General features: G+C 45.3%; 1 long non-coding RNA gene across 1 annotated transcript in view; it reads left to right on the plus strand.

Moving 5' to 3' along the window:
- The window catches only part of LOC308486526, a 47719-nt gene extending 39451 nt beyond the window's left edge, over positions 1 to 8268 (plus strand). The window contains exons 2-3 of the long non-coding RNA XR_013991127.1: positions 5432 to 5576; positions 8217 to 8268. This is a non-coding gene — a long non-coding RNA (uncharacterized lncRNA). The remainder of the gene's footprint in view (positions 1 to 5431; positions 5577 to 8216) is intronic.
- Positions 8269 to 8649: the final 381 nt, after the last annotated feature.

Consider the following 8649-nt stretch of genomic DNA (forward strand, 5'->3'; position numbering starts at 1 on the left):
TTCATACCCATGAGCCTATACATTATATTAATGGGTGTAGGTTTTTTTGCATCACTTTATGATGCTGTATTTTCTGCCCATTCACGCCATTTGGAGAGGTCCTTTTGGAGCTCCTTGCATCTCTATTTGTTTGAGCAACCCTGGACAATTTACATCGACTTTTAAAACTTCCCCCCCTTCACCTAGAATACTTTTTGAGTAGCATCTTCCCTAGTATGTATCAAAGGGTTACACAAGTGCAACAGCTGGTCACTCTATCAGATACATCTCTGGACACCTCTCCAGTACCCATCACCCAAAGAACAATAAAACTATCGACAAAATACAGTAGTACCTCGGGTTAAGTACTTAATTCATTCCAGAGGTCTGTTCTTAACCTGAAACTGTTCTTAACCTGAGGTACCACTTTAGCTAATGGGGCCTCCCGCTGCTGCTGTGCCACCGCCATACAATTTCTGTTCTCATCCTGAAGCATAGTTCTTACCCCGAGGTACTATTTCTGAGTTAGCAGAGTCTGTAACCTGAAGCGTCTGTAACCCGAGGTGCCACTGTAATAATAATATTAATATTAATAATAATAATGATGATGATGAATAAAATAAAATATATTTATTTCCCACCCTCCCCAGCCAAAGCCGGGCTCAGAGCGGCTAACAACAGTAAAAGTAACACAGTTTACATAAAATCACAATCAATTAATTGAAATACATTCTAAAATCAATTCATAATCAAATTACATCCTTGCCCTCAGGGCTTCTCCTGAGCTGGGCTTTCAGAACACCTGTGTTAACGGAGGAATCTGAGGGCTCCCTTGGACAAAAAAGACACCAACCAGGACAATTTGGAGCAAAACAGCAGCCTGTAGGCTTGGCCTTTATTGGAAACTGTCGCAACAGGACTCCCACCCACAACAAGATGAAGCAAAATGGAAGTCCCGAACAAAAGAAGACCCCAACTTTTATTAGCTACTAAACCCCCAAACTACACCCCTGGAACTACATCACAACTACATCATGACTACATCATTGACACATCACAAACAGGAGGGGTTGAGGGAGGGGTTGTGGAAGTAACCTGAGTATCTTGACACCTTGCTGGTTCCTCTTTCCCCCTTCCCATGAGTCTCTTCCAGAAGACAAAGGGGAGTTGACAGTTTCCTGCCCCCAGAGGGGAGATCTGATCATTGTCCTTTGTTCCAGTCCGTGTTGAATCTACTCCCATATGCAAGTCCGTTGTGTCCTTGATGGTCTTCTGTCTGGGACCATCAAGGTTGCCATGCCAACTGGTCAGGGCTCCTGTGTATGTGCTGGTACGGTTAAGGGATTATGGCTGCCCTGTATCAGACGTTCCCCATTTTGTAGTCCTTCCTTCATGGAGTAAAAAGAACTGATTTTCTATGAATTTATAACAGAAGCGTAGCGTATGTAGTGTGTGAGTGTGTGTCAAGTTTGTAAAAACTGAATGATTGGGGGAGGGGGGGTTTCCTGCGACACCTGGGTTGGTCAACTGCCTCTGTGGAAGTCTGTTGTCGCCCCTTGGTCACTCCCTGGGTGGGGCGAAGTGTACGTGCTCTCACGCTCGGGGGATTATGGCAGGAGGCCCTGTTCTCACTGCCTACGTGGCTATCCGCTTCCAGGGTCATGGAGGAGGGTGAAGCCTATATTTACTTTTTCTTAAGAGTTAAAACGGCGTTGGGATGGGAAGAATTGGTTAAAGTATGGATTTTATAGGAATTTACAAATTTAGGTATCATTCCCTGATCTGTCAAGCTGAAAGGATACATTCAGACACAATCTTTGTAACATTGTAGCAACTTTAGGCAATCGATACCAAAATGGCTACATTTAATATACTTTGTCCATAGTCTGGGCAGCAGGAGGGCGCTGAGACAATTGTGCAAAGGCTGAGCTGAAAGGCTGGTTTGGAGGCAGTTTCAGCCGTCTACGGATTCCCCCATTGGCTAGCTGTCAAAATATAGTGCTCTTGATTGGTGAGTTTCGGTTATCCGTAAATCCCATTCATAAAACAGAAAGTCCGTAAATCCCATTCTTAAAATGCAGAGTGGGGGGAGCCGGGGGGAGGAGGGAGGGGAGCATCCCTGGGGCAAGGAAGCGAAGCACTGGCGGTGGGGCGGGGAAGGAAGACCAGTCTTTGGGGAGACATCTCCATCGTGCGCCCACGAGGAATCTCCAAAGGGGCCGGCTACCTCCCACCCAAGAATCGACCCCCCCCCTTCAAGGCAACCAGAGAGGGATCCCTGGAAAGTGGGGGGTCCTGTCCCCACCACCCCTTCCTTTCTGCAAGCTCCATCCTCTTCCCACCCCATAAGCCTCTGCCCTGTCCAGACACAGTGATTCTGCCCAGTCCAACCTTGGGTCCTCCTGGAGAGGAGAGGAAATTCCAAGAGGAAGAGGGGAGGGGAGAGCCCTTTTCAGAAGCCGTTCTCTGTTTCCACAATCCCACCCAGGAAGCAGCCAGAAACCTTTTCCTCTCTCTCAGGCTTCCATCTTTAATGTCTTTTCCACTGCATGGTTCATTGAGGCTGAGGATAATGTACACCTGTCATCAGAAACAGGGGTGCAGAGTCCATGGAATGGCTCTCAGGATTGATATAGAAGTCAAAAGCATTTCTGTTCCTCTTATTCAACCCATCAGCATCCGATGACAGCAACTGCATGAATCTTCCAAGTCAAAGGACCCATTTTCATTATAGACAGTCCCTGTGGCTGGAGGCTCTACATACAAGGTGTGCCTATGCAGGCCAAAGACTGCCAGTATTAGCACAGGTGAATGAGAGTTTGTGGGTGGGATTATCATTTACAACAACCCTGTGATTTTCTCCACCCATTACATTTCGTGAGCTGATGTTGCAGTACGAATTCCAAAATAACTACAAAAAATAACAAAATGATAAGAATGATTGTAGTATTTATATCCTGTCCATCTGGTTGGGTTTCCACAGCCACTCTGGGCAGCTTCCAGTACACATAAAAGACAGTAAAACATCAAACATTAAAAACCTCCAGATACAGGTCTCCCTTCTGCTATCTTCTAAATGTCAGGTAGTTGTTCATTTCCTTCACCTCTGAAGGGAGGGCGTTCCACAGGGTGGGTGCCACCACCCAGAAGGCCCTCTGCCTGGTTCCCTGTACCCTCACTTCTTGCAGGGAGGGAACCAGCAGAAGACCCTCAGAGGAGGACCTCCGTGTTCACACTGAAGGATGGGGGCGGAGACGCTCCTTCAGGTCTACAGGGTCGAGGCTGTTTAGGGCTTTAGGTCGCAGATCTTGCTCCTCCATAATGATCTCCAAGACCGACATATAGTTAGCAGAGTAGGAAAAAACACTCAGAGGCAGCAAAAAATTCATTCAGCAGAGAAATTTAGCACTGAAGGCAAAAGATAGCAAAAACGTAACTTACAGTAAAACCCTAACTTGGTATATCAAAACAGCACTCAAGTAAGAAACAGACAAGCAGAGTAGAAAATAGCAGAATACGAAGTGGGACCAGGCGCCCTTCAATACTGCGATTTATAAAAAATTCCATGTCAGAGTAACCTTGGGACTGGATAACAAGCCTGGCTCACTCCAGTTTAAACCAGCTTCTTCTGGTTCCCAAACACAAGAAGGTTCAGCATAATCTCATAACAACTGATCCCACCACCTGCTCTCAGCAGAAAGGAAACTTCCTGATCTGCTAAAATGTTCCAGCTAGAGAAAACACCAGCTTTGAATCACACAGAGTAAAACCACCAGAACAGTTCTAATGGTAGAAAAAAGAAATACAAACAAATCCAATCTTCATCCAACGTCCCTTCCTCCTGGTTCCGGGTTTTGTCAGTCCTTATTATAGTTTTTGGGTCACCTTCAAAGGTAGCCCCACAGAGAGCGCATGGCAGTGGTCCAAGCAGGAGATAACCAGAGCATGCACCACTTTAGTGAGACAGTGTGCAGGCTGGTAGGGTCTGCCTGCCACCTGTCCCCCAGGGACAGTGCTTCTGTCTTGTCAGGATTCAACCTCAATCTGTTAGCCGCCATCCATCCTCAAACCACCTACAGGAACCAACACAGGGCATTCACTACCCTCACTGGTTCCAGTTTCAAAGATAGGAAGAGCTGGGTATCATCCACATGCTTGTGAACACCAGCCAAAACCCCCCTGATGATCTCCCCTAGCATCTTCATATAGATATTAAAAAGCATAGGGAAGAGGACGGAGCCCCGAGGCACCCCACAAGTGAACACCCAGGGGTCAGAACACTCATCCTCCAACACCACTTTCTGGACATGGCCCAGGAGGAAGGATGGGAACCACTGCACAGCAGTGCCCCCAGCTCCCCTAGAGGGTCCAGAAGGATACCATGGCCAAAGGTCTCCAAAGCCACAGAGATCCAGCAGAACCAGCTTTCCCCTCGGACTCTAGCCCATCATAGATAATCAAGCAGCACAACCAGCGCAGTTTCAGTTCCATGATGAGGCCTGGATCCCAATTGGAAGGATCATGGTGGCAGAAGCTTTCCTGTTCCTGCACCCCCAAAAGCTCCAGGCACAAGACTTTCATTAGCTTTGAAAGGACCACCAGATACTTGGTGATCTTTTCTTCAAAAGACAAACATTTCAAATACTTTTACAGTGACGTGCACTGTGGGTTAAACCACAGAGACTAGGACTTACCGATCAGAAGGTTGGCAGTTCGAATCCCAATGACGGGGTGAGCTCCTGTTGCTCCTCGGTCCCTGCTCCTGCCCACCTAGCAGTTCGAAAGCATGTCAAAGTGCAAGTAGATAAATAGGTCCCGCTCCGGCGGGAAGGTAAACGGTGTTTCCGTGCGCTGCTCTGGTTCGCCAGAAGAGGCTTAGTCATGCTGGCCACATGACCCGGAAGCTGTAAGCTGGCTCCCTCGGCCAATAAAGTGAGATGAGTGCCGCAACCCCAGAGTCGGTCACGACTGGACCTAATGGTCAGGGGTCCCTTTACCTTTTTATGATGTAAATAGTGCTTCGTTTTCCTTGTTCCACACTGGAGAGAGTTTGATACACAGGTCTGAGTTCATCCCTCCCCCTGAAACTGCTGTGTTAGCAGCACTGTGAGCCTGGACAGTGTGTTTGGGGGTTTGTGGCTGCCTAGACAACAAGACCCCCTTCTCAGCCTGGCTTATATGGTCCCAAGGAAAGCAGAGCAGTACGTTAGGCACCAGCTTGGCTGCAGGAGTGGCTGGTCTTAGAGACTCTACTCTGGATTTGTGTAGCCTTTTCTTTTCCTGAAGATAACTCATGAGGCAGCAAAGGTTTAGGGCCAGAGTTTTCTTTCTCGAGGAGCTCCCTTCCCAGGTTGATGAACCCCATCTGCCCTTCACTTTCCTCTGCAGCATGGGCAGAATCTCTTTATTGACTGTGGGATTCACTGTTGTTCTCCTCCTCTCCATCCACCAGGGCCTGCCTTCACTTGCAGCAGAATTCCCCAACCCACCAAGCGTTTGAGACCCGTCAGGTATCCTCACCTGGCTTAGCCGGCCGGTTGAAGCCATACCTGGGATTGTGGCCCCTGTTCCATGCTGACAGCTTCTGGAAGCCACAGGTGAGAGCTGAGTGCAGGGTGGGGACCAATGGTGGATAAATTACCTTAAAAGGTGCCCAGCGTGACCCCCACCAAAGGAACTAATGCTCCCCTAACACCCCTGACATTGTATAATAATGATATTTGAGACAGAACAGAAATAAATTCATGTCCACAGAAATAGCACAACTTCAGGCCATAAATAAATCAATAGTACATTTTCAAGGTACGACATATTCCACTAAGTACAGTTTATCTATTTGCCTTGAATACCCTGTTTTTCGACTTCCGGAGGTGGCGCCAACGGTAATGGCGGATTCCCTCTAATTCGGAGGGAATCTGCTCCACAGAAATTGGGTCTGACACCGCTTCGGCGCAGCGGGGACCCCTTAAATCACAGGCGGGTGAAGCCTGTGACCCTGGGACTCGGCGGGCACTGTTTGCGCCCCCCCAATCTGCAAAGGAACCCGGCAACGGGCTCCGGAACAGAGCGGGGAAGTGGCGCTGTGCTGTGAGTCGTCTGCTTCTTTTGTGGAGTGAAGCCGTGTAGCTGTTGCCGGAGAGCGCTGCCTTTTTTCCTGGACAATTCGGACTTTAAAAACAAATACCCGTGAGTACTTAGAATTTGAACAAATGGGATAGTAAATGAAGATTTGTGAAAAGGACAGAATTGGACTATAAAAAAAAGAAAAAAAATTTATTGAATTCGGTACGGAGCAGGAAGGGCTAAACAGGAAGTCACCCTTCCGTTCTTTTGTAAATAGAACAAAGCAAAGGCAATTTACACTAGAGCTTAGAAAATCGCCTTTAAAAGAGTGGATTCCAACATTCTAAATTGGGAATATTTTTTTTTTTTTTTGGACTACTTGAAGTAGTAAAAGGAAGTTATTTTCGTCCTGATCCTGGAGCGGGGATGTCAGGACTGACGTGAATTTATCAAGATAATTGTGTGTGACAGACAGCTAAAAGAAGAGAATCTCTGTGACTTTACTGTCCCCTTTCACATTTTAAAGGAATATATATGGACAAAGTATCTTAAGTATTTTGGGGAAAAAAAGGGGGGGGGAACTGTGTAGCAAAAACAAATATAAGTCTTCCCCCTAGGGGGAGCTTTTGAAACTGTAACTAACTCCAAGGACTTGACAGCTGCTACAAAATAACCGTGGGAAAGTGTGACAATGTTTTCAGAAGTCCTGGTGTGCCTGTTTAACAAAACAAATGCTCTACTGGAAGAATTACATGATAAGGTGAACCGGATGGCCAATTCGACTAGAAATCTTAAACAGGCAGTGGAATGTTTTGACCAGACTGTGAGAATATATGTGGAGCCTATCCAGGACTCAAACCAGGAGTGTGTTTTGACAGAACAGGGGTTTGTGGCATTAAATCAGGAGTGTGTTTTGACAGAACAGACCCAACAGGAGTTTGATCCTTCGGATTGGACAAAGGAACTGGGAAAAAACCAGATCCGGGAAGGGAAAGTTCGGTGTGGTTTGGAAATGGGGGGCTGGATTGACCCCCCTATGTCGGGATATCTGGACCTTTTAAATACGGTAATAGGCTGCGATATGTTTGGGATTGTGGGGGCCCACAATTTTGGAGGGCCCTTGAAGCATGCTTTTAAATACTACATGGAATGCAGCGATGAATACAGAAAAGGATCTGATCTGACGAGAAGGGCTAAAAACACTACTAAGTCGGAGTTACTACGAGCAAGAGACTACAGCTACAAGTATGAAGAAGAGCCGCGGAAGGGCCATGGAAGTGACCTGAGGGCCTTGGACATAAGGTCACCGGGTTAGACTGAGGAATAAGGACTGACAAATCCCGGAACCAGGAGGAAGGGACGTTGGATAAAGATTGGACTTGTTTATATGCTTCTTTTTCTTTTTTTTACTAATAGAATGTTTTACAAAGTTGATGAATGATAGAAAAATGTTGGAAGAAATTACCTGGCTTTAGTAAAGATGCATAAAGAATTATGAAAGAACATTATGAACACAAGAAGTTGGTAAAGTTAAGACTTAAATTTTAAACTTTAAGGTTTATTTTATTATAGAAAGATAGGATTAAATTAGTTGAGAATTCTTTTTTATTTTTAATTTTTTTGAAAAATGGGGAAAGGATTTGCTGGGATAATTAATAACTAGAATACAAAGGAAGGGAGGAGGAGGAGGTCTAAGAAAGAAGGTAATGACAGTTAAGGATCTGAAAATAATGAACTTGTTTTGTCTCTTTTTTATTTTTCTTCTGTATCTTCTATTTTTTCATATTTTTATTTTTATTTTTTTGTATTTTTATTTTTACTTTTTGTTTTTGTTCTGTTTTTGTGTAAGCTTTGTATTTTTTGAAATTTTAATAAACATCATTTAATAAAATAAAAAATAAAAAATGAATACCCTGTTTTTCAGTGTCATTTCAGGATAGACCTGCGTCAGAAGACGGGCACAAGATCAGAGAGCACATCATTTTTAAAAATATCATGCTGCTTTATTAACATTGATTGAGGATTTTGAAAGTTGCTCATTAATTACTATCATTTGATGACATTGCAACTTCACTTCCTAAAAATTGGGAACATGGGTAGGAGGTGGGGGAATGTAGGAGACGTTGAAATAGGAGAAGGTGCTAATGGAGCTTGATGTGTTCTCTTTCCCTTAGTTCTCTTCCTTGAAACCCAAACAGGATTTCCTTTCCTCCCACTCTGAAGGAGATGGAGAAGAGAGTCAGAATTCCGAGAGATGGGGCACCTTTAATTTCATTAGGAATACAAGAAGAGTTTGGATTTGATATCCCGCTTTATCAATACCCTAAGGAGTCTCAGAGCAGCCAGCATTCTCCTTTCCCTTCCTCCCCCACAATAAACACTATGTGAGGTGAGTGGGGTTGATAGACTTCCTTGAAAGAAGTGTGACTAGCCCAAGGTCACCCAGCAGCTGCATGTGGAGGAGCGGGAACAAGAACCCGGTTCACCAGATTACAAGTCCACCACTCTTAACCACTATACCACACTGGCTCTCATAGAAATTAAAATGTGTGAAATGTGGGATATGCTTCATTGAATGAGCACATATAGTTCACATCAATGACCTCC

This window comes from Podarcis pityusensis (assembly GCF_964106645.2).
Source record: "Podarcis pityusensis genome assembly, chromosome: 10".
NCBI classification, from domain to species: domain Eukaryota; kingdom Metazoa; phylum Chordata; class Lepidosauria; order Squamata; family Lacertidae; genus Podarcis; species Podarcis pityusensis.